This window comes from Pongo abelii, chromosome 17 (genome assembly GCF_028885655.2).
Source record: "Pongo abelii isolate AG06213 chromosome 17, NHGRI_mPonAbe1-v2.0_pri, whole genome shotgun sequence".
NCBI classification, from domain to species: Eukaryota; Metazoa; Chordata; class Mammalia; order Primates; family Hominidae; genus Pongo; species Pongo abelii.
Genome location: NC_072002.2, coordinates 18,448,367 through 18,464,227, shown reverse-complemented (window position 1 = coordinate 18,464,227; position 15,861 = coordinate 18,448,367).

Here is a 15,861-nt window from a genome sequence, read left to right as displayed (position 1 = left end):
TTCAAAACTGTTCTATCAAAAGGAACGTTGAAGTCTGTGAGTTGAATGCACTCATCACAAAGAAGTTTCTCAGAATGCTTCCGTCTAGTTTTTAGGTGAAGAGATTTCATTTCCCAGCATAGGCCTCAAAGCGCTCCAAATATCCACTTGCAGATTCTATAAGAAGAGTGTTTCCAAACTGCTCTTTCAAAAGGAAGCTTCAAGTCTGTGAGTTGAATGCACTCATCACAAAGAAGTTTCTGAGAATGCTTCCGTCTAGTTTCTATATGAAGATATTTCCTTTTCCAACATAGGCCCCAAAGTGCTCCAAATAAACCCTTGCAGATTCTACAAAAGGAGTGTTTCAAAACTGCTCTTTCTATAGGTAAGTTCAAGTCTGTGAGTTGAATGCACTCAACACAAAGAAGTTTCTGAGAATGCTTCTGTTCAGTTTTTATGTGAAGATACTTCCTTTTCCAGCATAGGCCTCAAACGGCTCCAAATATCCACTTGCAGATTCTACAAAAACAGTGTTTCCAAACTTCTCTATCAACTGGTAGGTTCAACTCTGTGAGTTGAATGAACTCATCACAAAGAAGTTTCTGAGAATCCTTCTCTCTAGTTTTTATGTGAAGATATTTCCTTTTCCAACATAGGCCTCAAAGCGCTCCAAATAAACACATGCAGATTCTACAAACGGAGTGTTTCAAAACTGTTCTATCAAAGGGAACGTTCAAGTCTGTGAGTTGAATGTACTCATCACACAGATGTTTCTCAGAATGCTTCTGTCTAGTTTTTAGGTGAAGAGATTTCATTCCCAGCATAGGCCTCAAAGCGCTCCAAATATCCACTTGCAGAATCTACGAAAAGAGTGTTTCAAAGCTGCTCTTTCAAAAGCAAGGTTCAAGTCTGTGTGTTGAATGCACTCATCTGAAAGAAGTTTCTGAGAATGCTTCTGTCTAGTTCTTACGTGAAGATATTTCCTTTTCCAGCTTAGGCCTCAAAGCGCTCCAAATAAACACTTGCAAATTCTACAAAAGGAGTGTTTCAAAAGAGTTCTATCAAAAGGAAAGTTCAAGTCTGTGAGTTGAATGCACTTATCATACCGAAGTTTCCTGGAATGCTTCTGTCTAGTTTTTATGTGAAGACATTTCCTTTTCCAGCATAGGCCTCAAAGCACTCCAAATATCCACTTGCAGATTCTACAAAAAGAGTGTTTCAAAACTGCTCTATCAAAAGCAAGCTTCAACACTGTGAGTAGAATGCACTCATCACAAAGAAGTTTCTGAGAATGCTTCTGTCTAGTTTTTATGTGAAGAGATTTCCTTTTCCAACACAGGCCTCAAAGCGCTCCAAATAAACACTTGCAGATTCTATAAAAGGAGTGTTTCGAAACTGCTCTTTCAAGACGAACGTTCAAGTCTGTGAGTTGAATGCACTCATCACACAGAAGTTTCTGAGAATGCTTCTGTCTAGTTTTTATGTGAAGATATTTCCTTTTCCAGCATAGGCCTCAAAACGCTCCAAATATCCTCTTGCAGATTCTACAAAAAGAGTGTTTCAAAACTGTTCTATCAAAAGGAAGGTTCAACTCTGTGAGTTGAATGAATGCATCGTGAAGAACTTTCTGAGAATGCTTCTCTGTAGTTTTTAGGTGAAGATATTCCAAAACCCAGCACAGGCCTCGAAGTGCTCCAAATAACCACTTGCAGATTTTACCAAAAGAGTGTTTCAAAACTGCTCTTTCTATAGGTAAGTTCAAGTCTGTGAGTTGAATGCACTCAACACAAAGAAGTTTCTGAGAATGCTTCTGTTCAGTTTTTATGTGAAGATATTCCCTTTTCCAGCATAGGCCTCAAACGGCTCCAAATATCCACTTGCAGATTCTACAAAAAGAGTGTTTCCAAACTTCTCTATCAATTGGTAGGTTCAACTCTGTGAGTTGAATGAACTCATCACAAAGAAGTTTCTGAGAATCCTTCTCTCTAGCTTTTATGTGAAGATATTTCCTTTTCCAACATAGGCCTCAAGGTGCTCCGAATAAACACTTGCAGATCCTACAAACTTAATGTTTCAAAACTGTTCTATCAAAAGGAACGTTGAAGTCTGTGAGTTGAATGCACTCATCACAAAGAAGTTTCTCAGAATGCTTCCGTCTAGTTTTTAGGTGAAGAGATTTCATTTCCCAGCATAGGCCTCAAAGCGCTCCAAATATCCACTTGCAGATTCTATAAGAAGAGTGTTTCCAAACTGCTCTTTCAAAAGGAAGCTTCAAGTCTGTGAGTTGAATGCACTCATCACAAAGAAGTTTCTGAGAATGCTTCCGTCTAGTTTCTATATGAAGATATTTCCTTTTCCAACATAGGCCCCAAAGTGCTCCAAATAAACCCTTGCAGATTCTACAAAAGGAGTGTTTCAAAACTGCTCTTTCTATAGGTAAGTTCAAGTCTGTGAGTTGAATGCACTCAACACAAAGAAGTTTCTGAGAATGCTTCTGTTCAGTTTTTATGTGAAGATATTTCCTTTTCCAGCATAGGCCTCAAACGGCTCCAAATATCCACTTGCAGATTCTACAAAAAGAGTGTTTCCAAACTTCTCTATCAACTGGTAGGTTCAACTCTGTGAGTTGAATGAACTCATCACAAAGAAGTTTCTGAGAATCCTTCTCTCTAGTTTTTATGTGAAGATATTTCCTTTTCCAACATAGGCCTCAAAGCGCTCCAAATAAACACATGCAGATTCTACAAACGGAGTGTTTCAAAACTGTTCTATCAAAGGGAACGTTCAAGTCTGTGAGTTGAATGTACTCATCACACAGATGTTTCTCAGAATGCTTCTGTCTAGTTTTTAGGTGAAGAGATTTCATTCCCAGCATAGGCCTCAAAGCGCTCCAAATATCCACTTGCAGAATCTACGAAAAGAGTGTTTCAAAGCTGCTCTTTCAAAAGCAAGGTTCAAGTCTGTGTGTTGAATGCACTCATCTGAAAGAAGTTTCTGAGAATGCTTCTGTCTAGTTCTTACGTGAAGATATTTCCTTTTCCAGCTTAGGCCTCAAAGCGCTCCAAATAAACACTTGCAAATTCTACAAAAGGAGTGTTTCAAAAGAGTTCTATCAAAAGGAACGTTCAAGTCTGTGAGTTGAATGCACTTATCATACCGAAGTTTCCTGGAATGCTTCTGTCTAGTTTTTATGTGAGGACATTTCCTTTTCCAGCATAGGCCTCAAAGCACTCCAAATATCCACTTGCAGATTCTACAAAAAGAGTGTTTCAAAACTGCTCTATCAAAAGCAAGCTTCAACACTGTGAGTAGAATGCACTCATCACAAAGAAGTTTCTGAGAATGCTTCTGTCTAGTTTTTATGTGAAGAGATTTCCTTTTCCAACACAGGCCTCAAAGCGCTCCAAATAAACACTTGCAGATTCTATAAAAGGAGTGTTTCGAAACTGCTCTTTCAAGACGAACGTTCAAGTCTGTGAGTTGAATGCACTCATCACACAGAAGTTTCTGAGAATGCTTCTGTCTAGTTTTTATGTGAAGATATTTCCTTTTCCAGCATAGGCCTCAAAACGCTCCAAATATCCTCTTGCAGATTCTACAAAAAGAGTGTTTCAAAACTGTTCTATCAAAAGGAAGGTTCAACTCTGTGAGTTGAATGACTGCATCGTGAAGAACTTTCTGAGAATGCTTCTCTGTAGTTTTTAGGTGAAGATATTCCAAAACCCAGCACAGGCCTCGAAGTGCTCCAAATAACCACTTGCAGATTTTACCAAAAGAGTGTTTCAAAACTGCTCTTTCTATAGGTAAGTTCAAGTCTGTGAGTTGAATGCACTCAACACAAAGAAGTTTCTGAGAATGCTTCTGTTCAGTTTTTATGTGAAGATATTTCCTTTTCCAGCATAGGCCTCAAACGGCTCCAAATATCCACTTGCAGATTCTACAAAAAGAGTGTTTCCAAACTTCTCTATCAATTGGTAGGTTCAACTCTGTGAGTTGAATGAACTCATCACAAAGAAGTTTCTGAGAATCCTTCTCTCTAGCTTTTATGTGAAGATATTTCCTTTTCCAACATAGGCCTCAAGGTGCTCCGAATAAACACTTGCAGATTCTACAAACTTAATGTTTCAAAACTGTTCTATCAAAAGGAACGTTGAAGTCTGTGAGTTGAATGCACTCATCACAAAGAAGTTTCTCAGAATGCTTCCGTCTAGTTTTTAGGTGAAGAGATTTCATTTCCCAGCATAGGCCTCAAAGCGCTCCAAATATCCACTTGCAGATTCTATAAGAAGAGTGTTTCCAAACTGCTCTTTCAAAAGGAAGCTTCAAGTCTGTGAGTTGAATGCACTCATCACAAAGAAGTTTCTGAGAATGCTTCCGTCTAGTTTCTATATGAAGATATTTCCTTTTCCAACATAGGCCCCAAAGTGCTCCAAATAAACCCTTGCAGATTCTACAAAAGGAGTGTTTCAAAACTGCTCTTTCTATAGGTAAGTTCAAGTCTGTGAGTTGAATGCACTCAACACAAAGAAGTTTCTGAGAATGCTTCTGTTCAGTTTTTATGTGAAGATACTTCCTTTTCCAGCATAGGCCTCAAACGGCTCCAAATATCCACTTGCAGATTCTACAAAAACAGTGTTTCCAAACTTCTCTATCAACTGGTAGGTTCAACTCTGTGAGTTGAATGAACTCATCACAAAGAAGTTTCTGAGAATCCTTCTCTCTAGTTTTTATGTGAAGATATTTCCTTTTCCAACATAGGCCTCAAAGCGCTCCAAATAAACACATGCAGATTCTACAAACGGAGTGTTTCAAAACTGTTCTATCAAAGGGAACGTTCAAGTCTGTGAGTTGAATGTACTCATCACACAGATGTTTCTCAGAATGCTTCTGTCTAGTTTTTAGGTGAAGAGATTTCATTCCCAGCATAGGCCTCAAAGCGCTCCAAATATCCACTTGCAGAATCTACGAAAAGAGTGTTTCAAAGCTGCTCTTTCAAAAGCAAGGTTCAAGTCTGTGTGTTGAATGCACTCATCTGAAAGAAGTTTCTGAGAATGCTTCTGTCTAGTTCTTACGTGAAGATATTTCCTTTTCCAGCTTAGGCCTCAAAGCGCTCCAAATAAACACTTGCAAATTCTACAAAAGGAGTGTTTCAAAAGAGTTCTATCAAAAGGAAAGTTCAAGTCTGTGAGTTGAATGCACTTATCATACCGAAGTTTCCTGGAATGCTTCTGTCTAGTTTTTATGTGAAGACATTTCCTTTTCCAGCATAGGCCTCAAAGCACTCCAAATATCCACTTGCAGATTCTACAAAAAGAGTGTTTCAAAACTGCTCTATCAAAAGCAAGCTTCAACACTGTGAGTAGAATGCACTCATCACAAAGAAGTTTCTGAGAATGCTTCTGTCTAGTTTTTATGTGAAGAGATTTCCTTTTCCAACACAGGCCTCAAAGCGCTCCAAATAAACACTTGCAGATTCTATAAAAGGAGTGTTTCGAAACTGCTCTTTCAAGACGAACGTTCAAGTCTGTGAGTTGAATGCACTCATCACACAGAAGTTTCTGAGAATGCTTCTGTCTAGTTTTTATGTGAAGATATTTCCTTTTCCAGCATAGGCCTCAAAACGCTCCAAATATCCTCTTGCAGATTCTACAAAAAGAGTGTTTCAAAACTGTTCTATCAAAAGGAAGGTTCAACTCTGTGAGTTGAATGAATGCATCGTGAAGAACTTTCTGAGAATGCTTCTCTGTAGTTTTTAGGTGAAGATATTCCAAAACCCAGCACAGGCCTCGAAGTGCTCCAAATAACCACTTGCAGATTTTACCAAAAGAGTGTTTCAAAACTGCTCTTTCTATAGGTAAGTTCAAGTCTGTGAGTTGAATGCACTCAACACAAAGAAGTTTCTGAGAATGCTTCTGTTCAGTTTTTATGTGAAGATATTCCCTTTTCCAGCATAGGCCTCAAACGGCTCCAAATATCCACTTGCAGATTCTACAAAAAGAGTGTTTCCAAACTTCTCTATCAATTGGTAGGTTCAACTCTGTGAGTTGAATGAACTCATCACAAAGAAGTTTCTGAGAATCCTTCTCTCTAGCTTTTATGTGAAGATATTTCCTTTTCCAACATAGGCCTCAAGGTGCTCCGAATAAACACTTGCAGATCCTACAAACTTAATGTTTCAAAACTGTTCTATCAAAAGGAACGTTGAAGTCTGTGAGTTGAATGCACTCATCACAAAGAAGTTTCTCAGAATGCTTCCGTCTAGTTTTTAGGTGAAGAGATTTCATTTCCCAGCATAGGCCTCAAAGCGCTCCAAATATCCACTTGCAGATTCTATAAGAAGAGTGTTTCCAAACTGCTCTTTCAAAAGGAAGCTTCAAGTCTGTGAGTTGAATGCACTCATCACAAAGAAGTTTCTGAGAATGCTTCCGTCTAGTTTCTATATGAAGATATTTCCTTTTCCAACATAGGCCCCAAAGTGCTCCAAATAAACCCTTGCAGATTCTACAAAAGGAGTGTTTCAAAACTGCTCTTTCTATAGGTAAGTTCAAGTCTGTGAGTTGAATGCACTCAACACAAAGAAGTTTCTGAGAATGCTTCTGTTCAGTTTTTATGTGAAGATATTTCCTTTTCCAGCATAGGCCTCAAACGGCTCCAAATATCCACTTGCAGATTCTACAAAAAGAGTGTTTCCAAACTTCTCTATCAACTGGTAGGTTCATCTCTGTGAGTTGAATGAACTCATCACAAAGAAGTTTCTGAGAATCCTTCTCTCTAGTTTTTATGTGAAGATATTTCCTTTTCCAACATAGGCCTCAAAGCGCTCCAAATAAACACATGCAGATTCTACAAACGGAGTGTTTCAAAACTGTTCTATCAAAGGGAACGTTCAAGTCTGTGAGTTGAATGTACTCATCACACAGATGTTTCTCAGAATGCTTCTGTCTAGTTTTTAGGTGAAGAGATTTCATTCCCAGCATAGGCCTCAAAGCGCTCCAAATATCCACTTGCAGAATCTACGAAAAGAGTGTTTCAAAGCTGCTCTTTCAAAAGCAAGGTTCAAGTCTGTGTGTTGAATGCACTCATCTGAAAGAAGTTTCTGAGAATGCTTCTGTCTAGTTCTTACGTGAAGATATTTCCTTTTCCAGCTTAGGCCTCAAAGCGCTCCAAATAAACACTTGCAAATTCTACAAAAGGAGTGTTTCAAAAGAGTTCTATCAAAAGGAACGTTCAAGTCTGTGAGTTGAATGCACTTATCATACCGAAGTTTCCTGGAATGCTTCTGTCTAGTTTTTATGTGAGGACATTTCCTTTTACAGCATAGGCCTCAAAGCACTCCAAATATCCACTTGCAGATTCTACAAAAAGAGTGTTTCAAAACTGCTCTATCAAAAGCAAGCTTCAACACTGTGAGTAGAATGCACTCATCACAAAGAAGTTTCTGAGAATGCTTCTGTCTAGTTTTTATGTGAAGAGATTTCCTTTTCCAACACAGGCCTCAAAGCGCTCCAAATAAACACTTGCAGATTCTATAAAAGGAGTGTTTCGAAACTGCTCTTTCAAGACGAACGTTCAAGTCTGTGAGTTGAATGCACTCATCACACAGAAGTTTCTGAGAATGCTTCTGTCTAGTTTTTATGTGAAGATATTTCCTTTTCCAGCATAGGCCTCAAAACGCTCCAAATATCCTCTTGCAGATTCTACAAAAAGAGTGTTTCAAAACTGTTCTATCAAAAGGAAGGTTCAACTCTGTGAGTTGAATGACTGCATCGTGAAGAACTTTCTGAGAATGCTTCTCTGTAGTTTTTAGGTGAAGATATTCCAAAACCCAGCACAGGCCTCGAAGTGCTCCAAATAACCACTTGCAGATTTTACCAAAAGAGTGTTTCAAAACTGCTCTTTCTATAGGTAAGTTCAAGTCTGTGAGTTGAATGCACTCAACACAAAGAAGTTTCTGAGAATGCTTCTGTTCAGTTTTTATGTGAAGATATTTCCTTTTCCAGCATAGGCCTCAAACGGCTCCAAATATCCACTTGCAGATTCTACAAAAAGAGTGTTTCCAAACTTCTCTATCAATTGGTAGGTTCAACTCTGTGAGTTGAATGAACTCATCACAAAGAAGTTTCTGAGAATCCTTCTCTCTAGCTTTTATGTGAAGATATTTCCTTTTCCAACATAGGCCTCAAGGTGCTCCGAATAAACACTTGCAGATTCTACAAACTTAATGTTTCAAAACTGTTCTATCAAAAGGAACGTTGAAGTCTGTGAGTTGAATGCACTCATCACAAAGAAGTTTCTCAGAATGCTTCCGTCTAGTTTTTAGGTGAAGAGATTTCATTTCCCAGCATAGGCCTCAAAGCGCTCCAAATATCCACTTGCAGATTCTATAAGAAGAGTGTTTCCAAACTGCTCTTTCAAAAGGAAGCTTCAAGTCTGTGAGTTGAATGCACTCATCACAAAGAAGTTTCTGAGAATGCTTCCGTCTAGTTTCTATATGAAGATATTTCCTTTTCCAACATAGGCCCCAAAGTGCTCCAAATAAACCCTTGCAGATTCTACAAAAGGAGTGTTTCAAAACTGCTCTTTCTATAGGTAAGTTCAAGTCTGTGAGTTGAATGCACTCAACACAAAGAAGTTTCTGAGAATGCTTCTGTTCAGTTTTTATGTGAAGATATTTCCTTTTCCAGCATAGGCCTCAAACGGCTCCAAATATCCACTTGCAGATTCTACAAAAACAGTGTTTCCAAACTTCTCTATCAACTGGTAGGTTCAACTCTGTGAGTTGAATGAACTCATCACAAAGAAGTTTCTGAGAATCCTTCTCTCTAGTTTTTATGTGAAGATATTTCCTTTTCCAACATAGGCCTCAAAGCGCTCCAAATAAACACATGCAGATTCTACAAACGGAGTGTTTCAAAACTGTTCTATCAAAGGGAACGTTCAAGTCTGTGAGTTGAATGTACTCATCACACAGATGTTTCTCAGAATGCTTCTGTCTAGTTTTTAGGTGAAGAGATTTCATTCCCAGCATAGGCCTCAAAGCGCTCCAAATATCCACTTGCAGAATCTACGAAAAGAGTGTTTCAAAGCTGCTCTTTCAAAAGCAAGGTTCAAGTCTGTGTGTTGAATGCACTCATCTGAAAGAAGTTTCTGAGAATGCTTCTGTCTAGTTCTTACGTGAAGATATTTCCTTTTCCAGCTTAGGCCTCAAAGCGCTCCAAATAAACACTTGCAAATTCTACAAAAGGAGTGTTTCAAAAGAGTTCTATCAAAAGGAAAGTTCAAGTCTGTGAGTTGAATGCACTTATCATACCGAAGTTTCCTGGAATGCTTCTGTCTAGTTTTTATGTGAAGACATTTCCTTTTCCAGCATAGGCCTCAAAGCACTCCAAATATCCACTTGCAGATTCTACAAAAAGAGTGTTTCAAAACTGCTCTATCAAAAGCAAGCTTCAACACTGTGAGTAGAATGCACTCATCACAAAGAAGTTTCTGAGAATGCTTCTGTCTAGTTTTTATGTGAAGAGATTTCCTTTTCCAACACAGGCCTCAAAGCGCTCCAAATAAACACTTGCAGATTCTATAAAAGGAGTGTTTCGAAACTGCTCTTTCAAGACGAACGTTCAAGTCTGTGAGTTGAATGCACTCATCACACAGAAGTTTCTGAGAATGCTTCTGTCTAGTTTTTATGTGAAGATATTTCCTTTTCCAGCATAGGCCTCAAAACGCTCCAAATATCCTCTTGCAGATTCTACAAAAAGAGTGTTTCAAAACTGTTCTATCAAAAGGAAGGTTCAACTCTGTGAGTTGAATGACTGCATCGTGAAGAACTTTCTGAGAATGCTTCTCTGTAGTTTTTAGGTGAAGATATTCCAAAACCCAGCACAGGCCTCGAAGTGCTCCAAATAACCACTTGCAGATTTTACCAAAAGAGTGTTTCAAAACTGCTCTTTCTATAGGTAAGTTCAAGTCTGTGAGTTGAATGCACTCAACACAAAGAAGTTTCTGAGAATGCTTCTGTTCAGTTTTTATGTGAAGATATTCCCTTTTCCAGCATAGGCCTCAAACGGCTCCAAATATCCACTTGCAGATTCTACAAAAAGAGTGTTTCCAAACTTCTCTATCAATTGGTAGGTTCAACTCTGTGAGTTGAATGAACTCATCACAAAGAAGTTTCTGAGAATCCTTCTCTCTAGCTTTTATGTGAAGATATTTCCTTTTCCAACATAGGCCTCAAGGTGCTCCGAATAAACACTTGCAGATTCTACAAACTTAATGTTTCAAAACTGTTCTATCAAAAGGAACGTTGAAGTCTGTGAGTTGAATGCACTCATCACAAAGAAGTTTCTCAGAATGCTTCCGTCTAGTTTTTAGGTGAAGAGATTTCATTTCCCAGCATAGGCCTCAAAGCGCTCCAAATATCCACTTGCAGATTCTATAAGAAGAGTGTTTCCAAACTGCTCTTTCAAAAGGAAGCTTCAAGTCTGTGAGTTGAATGCACTCATCACAAAGAAGTTTCTGAGAATGCTTCCGTCTAGTTTCTATATGAAGATATTTCCTTTTCCAACATAGGCCCCAAAGTGCTCCAAATAAACCCTTGCAGATTCTACAAAAGGAGTGTTTCAAAACTGCTCTTTCTATAGGTAAGTTCAAGTCTGTGAGTTGAATGCACTCAACACAAAGAAGTTTCTGAGAATGCTTCTGTTCAGTTTTTATGTGAAGATATTTCCTTTTCCAGCATAGGCCTCAAACGGCTCCAAATATCCACTTGCAGATTCTACAAAAAGAGTGTTTCCAAACTTCTCTATCAACTGGTAGGTTCAACTCTGTGAGTTGAATGAACTCATCACAAAGAAGTTTCTGAGAATCCTTCTCTCTAGTTTTTATGTGAAGATATTTCCTTTTCCAACATAGGCCTCAAAGCGCTCCAAATAAACACATGCAGATTCTACAAACGGAGTGTTTCAAAACTGTTCTATCAAAGGGAACGTTCAAGTCTGTGAGTTGAATGTACTCATCACACAGATGTTTCTCAGAATGCTTCTGTCTAGTTTTTAGGTGAAGAGATTTCATTCCCAGCATAGGCCTCAAAGCGCTCCAAATATCCACTTGCAGAATCTACGAAAAGAGTGTTTCAAAGCTGCTCTTTCAAAAGCAAGGTTCAAGTCTGTGTGTTGAATGCACTCATCTGAAAGAAGTTTCTGAGAATGCTTCTGTCTAGTTCTTACGTGAAGATATTTCCTTTTCCAGCTTAGGCCTCAAAGCGCTCCAAATAAACACTTGCAAATTCTACAAAAGGAGTGTTTCAAAAGAGTTCTATCAAAAGGAACGTTCAAGTCTGTGAGTTGAATGCACTTATCATACCGAAGTTTCCTGGAATGCTTCTGTCTAGTTTTTATGTGAGGACATTTCCTTTTACAGCATAGGCCTCAAAGCACTCCAAATATCCACTTGCAGATTCTACAAAAAGAGTGTTTCAAAACTGCTCTATCAAAAGCAAGCTTCAACACTGTGAGTAGAATGCACTCATCACAAAGAAGTTTCTGAGAATGCTTCTGTCTAGTTTTTATGTGAAGAGATTTCCTTTTCCAACACAGGCCTCAAAGCGCTCCAAATAAACACTTGCAGATTCTATAAAAGGAGTGTTTCGAAACTGCTCTTTCAAGACGAACGTTCAAGTCTGTGAGTTGAATGCACTCATCACACAGAAGTTTCTGAGAATGCTTCTGTCTAGTTTTTATGTGAAGATATTTCCTTTTCCAGCATAGGCCTCAAAACGCTCCAAATATCCTCTTGCAGATTCTACAAAAAGAGTGTTTCAAAACTGTTCTATCAAAAGGAAGGTTCAACTCTGTGAGTTGAATGACTGCATCATGAAGAACTTTCTGAGAATGCTTCTCTGTAGTTTTTAGGTGAAGATATTCCAAAACCCAGCACAGGCCTCGAAGTGCTCCAAATAACCACTTGCAGATTTTACCAAAAGAGTGTTTCAAAACTGCTCTTTCTATAGGTAAGTTCAAGTCTGTGAGTTGAATGCACTCAACACAAAGAAGTTTCTGAGAATGCTTCTGTTCAGTTTTTATGTGAAGATATTCCCTTTTCCAGCATAGGCCTCAAACGGCTCCAAATATCCACTTGCAGATTCTACAAAAAGAGTGTTTCCAAACTTCTCTATCAATTGGTAGGTTCAACTCTGTGAGTTGAATGAACTCATCACAAAGAAGTTTCTGAGAATCCTTCTCTCTAGCTTTTATGTGAAGATATTTCCTTTTCCAACATAGGCCTCAAGGTGCTCCGAATAAACACTTGCAGATTCTACAAACTTAATGTTTCAAAACTGTTCTATCAAAAGGAACGTTGAAGTCTGTGAGTTGAATGCACTCATCACAAAGAAGTTTCTCAGAATGCTTCCGTCTAGTTTTTAGGTGAAGAGATTTCATTTCCCAGCATAGGCCTCAAAGCGCTCCAAATATCCACTTGCAGATTCTATAAGAAGAGTGTTTCCAAACTGCTCTTTCAAAAGGAAGCTTCAAGTCTGTGAGTTGAATGCACTCATCACAAAGAAGTTTCTGAGAATGCTTCCGTCTAGTTTCTATATGAAGATATTTCCTTTTCCAACATAGGCCCCAAAGTGCTCCAAATAAACCCTTGCAGATTCTACAAAAGGAGTGTTTCAAAACTGCTCTTTCTATAGGTAAGTTCAAGTCTGTGAGTTGAATGCACTCAACACAAAGAAGTTTCTGAGAATGCTTCTGTTCAGTTTTTATGTGAAGATATTTCCTTTTCCAGCATAGGCCTCAAACGGCTCCAAATATCCACTTGCAGATTCTACAAAAACAGTGTTTCCAAACTTCTCTATCAATTGGTAGGTTCAACTCTGTGAGTTGAATGAACTCATCACAAAGAAGTTTCTGAGAATCCTTCTCTCTAGTTTTTATGTGAAGATATTTCCTTTTCCAACATAGGCCTCAAAGCGCTCCAAATAAACACATGCAGATTCTACAAACGGAGTGTTTCAAAACTTTTCTATCAAAGGGAACGTTCAAGTCTGTGAGTTGAATGTACTCATCACACAGATGTTTCTCAGAATGCTTCTGTCTAGTTTTTAGGTGAAGAGATTTCATTCCCAGCATAGGCCTCAAAGCGCTCCAAATATCCACTTGCAGAATCTACGAAAAGAGTGTTTCAAAGCTGCTCTTTCAAAAGCAAGGTTCAAGTCTGTGTGTTGAATGCACTCATCTGAAAGAAGTTTCTGAGAATGCTTCTGTCTAGTTCTTACGTGAAGATATTTCCTTTTCCAGCTTAGGCCTCAAAGCGCTCCAAATAAACACTTGCAAATTCTACAAAAGGAGTGTTTCAAAAGAGTTCTATCAAAAGGAACGTTCAAGTCTGTGAGTTGAATGCACTTATCATACCGAAGTTTCCTGGAATGCTTCTGTCTAGTTTTTATGTGAAGACATTTCCTTTTCCAGCATAGGCCTCAAAGCACTCCAAATATCCACTTGCAGATTCTACAAAAAGAGTGTTTCAAAACTGCTCTATCAAAAGCAAGCTTCAACACTGTGAGTAGAATGCACTCATCACAAAGAAGTTTCTGAGAATGCTTCTGTCTAGTTTTTATGTGAAGAGATTTCCTTTTCCAACATAGGCCTCAAAGCGCTCCAAATAAACACTTGCAGATTCTACAAAAGGAGTGTTTCGAAACTGCTCTTTCAAGACGAACGTTCAAGTCTGTGAGTTGAATGCACTCATCACACAGAAGTTTCTGAGAATGCTTCTGTCTAGTTTTTATGTGAAAATATTTCCTTTTCCAGCATAGGCCTCAAAACGCTCCAAATATCCTCTTGCAGATTCTACAAAAAGAGTGTTTCAAAACTGTTCTATCAAAAGGAAGGTTCAACTCTGTGAGTTGAATGAATGCATCGTGAAGAACTTTCTGAGAATGCTTCTCTGTAGTTTTTAGGTGAAGATATTCCAAAACCCAGCACAGGCCTCGAAGTGCTCCAAATAACCACTTGCAGACTTTACCAAAAGAGTGTTTCAAAACTGCTCTTTCTATAGGTAAGTTCAAGTCTGTGAGTTGAATGCACTCAACACAAAGAAGTTTCTGAGAATGCTTCTGTTCAGTTTTTATGTGAAGACATTTCCTTTTCCAGCATAGGCCTCAAACGGCTCCAAATATCCACTTGCAGATTCTACAAAAAGAGTGTTTCCAAACTTCTCTATCAATTGGTAGGTTCAACTCTGTGAGTTGAATGAACTCATCACAAAGAAGTTTCTGAGAATCCTTCTCTCTAGCTTTTATGTGAAGATATTTCCTTTTCCAACATAGGCCTCAAGGTCCTCCGAATAAACACTTGCAGATTCTACAAACTTAATGTTTCAAAACTGTTCTATCAAAAGGAACGTTGAAGTCTGTGAGTTGAATGCACTCATCACAAAGAAGTTTCTCAGAATGCTTCCGTCTAGTTTTTAGGTGAAGAGATTTCATTTCCCAGCATAGGCCTCAAAGCGCTCCAAATATCCACTTGCAGATTCTATAAGAAGAGTGTTTCCAAACTGCTCTTTCAAAAGGAAGCTTCAAGTCTGTGAGTTGAATGCACTCATCACAAAGAAGTTTCTGAGAATGCTTCCGTCTAGTTTCTATATGAAGATATTTCCTTTTCCAACATAGGCCCCAAAGTGCTCCAAATAAACCCTTGCAGATTCTACAAAAGGAGTGTTTCAAAACTGCTCTTTCTATAGGTAAGTTCAAGTCTGTGAGTTGAATGCACTCAACACAAAGAAGTTTCTGAGAATGCTTCTGTTCAGTTTTTATGTGAAGACATTTCCTTTTCCAGCATAGGCCTCAAACGGCTCCAAATATCCACTTGCAGATTCTACAAAAAGAGTGTTTCCAAACTTCTCTATCAATTGGTAGGTTCAACTCTGTGAGTTGAATGAACTCATCACAAAGAAGTTTCTGAGAATCCTTCTCTCTAGCTTTTATGTGAAGATATTTCCTTTTCCAACATAGGCCTCAAGGTCCTCCGAATAAACACTTGCAGATTCTACAAACTTAATGTTTCAAAACTGTTCTATCAAAAGGAACGTTGAAGTCTGTGAGTTGAATGCTCTCATCACAAAGAAGTTTCTCAGAATGCTTCCGTCTAGTTTTTAGGTGAAGAGATTTCATTTCCCAGCATAGGCCTCAAAGCGCTCCAAATATCCACTTGCAGATTCTATAAGAAGAGTGTTTCCAAACTGCTCTTTCAAAAGGAAGCTTCAAGTCTGTGAGTTGAATGCACTCATCACAAAGAAGTTTCTGAGAATGCTTCCGTCTAGTTTCTATATGAAGATATTTCCTTTTCCAACATAGGCCCCAAAGTGCTCCAAATAAACCCTTGCAGATTCTACAAAAGGAGTGTTTCAAAACTGCTCTTTCTATAGGTAAGTTCAAGTCTGTGAGTTGAATGCACTCAACACAAAGAAGTTTCTGAGAATGCTTCTGTTCAGTTTTTATGTGAAGATATTTCCTTTTCCAGCATAGGCCTCAAACGGCTCCAAATATCCACTTGCAGATTCTACAAAAAGAGTGTTTCCAAACTTCTCTATCAATTGGTAGGTTCAACTCTGTGAGTTGAATGAACTCATCACAAAGAAGTTTCTGAGAATCCTTCTCTCTAGTTTTTATGTGAAGATATTTCCTTTTCCAGCATAGGCCTCAAAGCGCTCCAAATAAACACATGTAGATTCTACAAAAGGAGTGTTTCAAAACTGTTCTATCAAAGGGAACGTTCAAGTGTGTGAGTTGAATGTACTCATCACACAGATGTTTCTCAGAATGCTTCTGCCTAGTTTTTAGGTGAAGAGATTTCATTTCCCAGCATAGGCCTCAAAACGCTC